The sequence below is a fragment of the Mustelus asterias genome, chromosome 30 (genome assembly GCF_964213995.1).
Source record: "Mustelus asterias chromosome 30, sMusAst1.hap1.1, whole genome shotgun sequence".
Lineage (NCBI taxonomy): Eukaryota > Metazoa > Chordata > Chondrichthyes > Carcharhiniformes > Triakidae > Mustelus > Mustelus asterias.
The window spans coordinates 16,055,122-16,056,947 of record NC_135830.1 but is presented as its reverse complement, the minus strand read 5'-3'; the positions used below and the strand labels follow the sequence as shown (position 1 = coordinate 16,056,947).

General features: G+C 44.9%; 1 pseudogene; it reads right to left on the bottom strand.

Annotated features, from left to right (window-relative positions):
• Positions 1-460: 460 nt before the first annotated feature.
• LOC144480920 (T cell receptor alpha variable 38-1 pseudogene) lies at positions 461-998 on the bottom strand (annotated as a pseudogene).
• Positions 999-1,826: the final 828 nt, after the last annotated feature.

Sequence of the window (1,826 nt, the reverse complement as noted above, 5' to 3'; positions counted from 1 at the left end):
TGATCAAATAAACGCTATGAACAGCTCACCCTCAAAGGCCCCCAGAAACTGAAAAGGGAGATCGAGCGACGGGTGTTCAATATGGTTAGCAGGCATGGAAAAATAAGGAAAGGACAAATAGGGACTTCGGGATCAGAGGACGTCACACAAACATGGAGAACTGTCCGTCTGCTGTGTGTGTGGCGCTTCACGGCCAGGTTTGACGGATGTTTGGGATTTTATCACCCAGGGCTGATTTTAGAGGAAAACAGAGTTGATTAGCAGCAGAAGGGACGATTTAATTGACACATTCATTATGTGATGGACTTGTCGGCCTAAAACGGTTCTGCAGTTTGTTTTCTCGGCCTCTCCTGGAAACAGTTGGGTGACAGTTGATCCGAGGTGAATATGGTTTCCTGTCGGTTTGTGTTTGAGCGGCTGACAGCGCCGCTGCTCATTGTGGCTGCATCTGCCAGAAGTTCTATACAGCAGCGAGGAGCTCTGACTTATCCTGCTGAGACAGTTTTTGTACAGGACTCAGGCTGCTTTCCATCACTGTGAGGCTGAAAGCGCAGTAATACACGGCCGCGTCAGACAACTGCAGATCCGAGATAGTCAAACTGATGGATTTCTTCGAGGTTTGGAGGTCAGTCGAGAAACGGATTTTAGCAAAATCTGCTTGATATTCATCACCCCCCGAGTGCTTTCTCAGTATGTACTCGGGCTGGGAGTCTGGATGCTGTCGATACCAGTATAAAATATAGTAGGTTTCTGCAGTATCATAGTTGCAGTTTAATGTCACCGCGTCTCCTTCTGGCTTAACATCTGAGGACAGCGACTGAGTGACAGAATCTCCATGGCTCAGACCTGGAAAATATGTTCAAATAGATAAAGAAAAGAGTGATGTGTACTCAACAGTAAGATTCAACCCAAGTTTTGGAAATGAGAAAACTAACGTGATGCCCAGAAATACCTGTTAGAAATGCCCCCCACACAATCCAAATGATGAGTATCTTCATTGTCTCTGTCCGCTCTGTAAAGGAGGAATCGGATATTTGAAGACACCCATTCTAATCCCCACCCTTAATAATCTGACGACATTTCTCAGAAAGCTCACGCGTCAGTTCCGTGTCTCGCCAGTGGCTCCGTGAGATTGATAATTGCTCAGATGACTGTTAGTGAATGGAAGCTCTCCAACCTGTCCTCCATTCGGTGTCCCTGTTGGGCGAATTGTTCCGCTTTGGAAACGGGATGTCAAGAAAAAAAAACTTCATTTTGTTATTGGAACGGAGGAGCAAGGAGTGTTGATTGATTTGGTGGATTTCCAATCAATGTTCTGGGCACATTCTCTTAGCTTTCGCATCCGAGCATTAGTGCCTGAGACTCCAGTGAGAGTCCAGAGAACGGTGGAGGCTGAGGGCCACAGAATAATTTTAAAGCTGAGTGAAACCAATATTTTAACTAAAATTTATGCCACGGTTCAAGAAGATCAAGGCAGCAAAGTGGATTTAAACGGAAGATCAGATGAACTGTAATCTGACTGAATGGTAGAGCAGATTTGCAGGCAGCCGAAGTTTTATGTTCGAATGTTCAGAAATCAGTGGATGGGCTGTGAGATACTTTGCAATCTTCGTTGTTTTACTAAAGGAACAGGGAAGTCGATCAGTGAGCTCTAGTTGCCTGTTTATTGTTCCTGAGATAATGTAAAAAGTGTACTGTGGATGTTGTACTGAAACTCGACAGTGCCTGAAATCAGCAGGGTTAGGATATCAAATTGTTATAGTGCAGCTAATTATGAGATTGCCTTTTCTTCAAAGGTCCACTCAGGGACAACAAGATGCACTTGG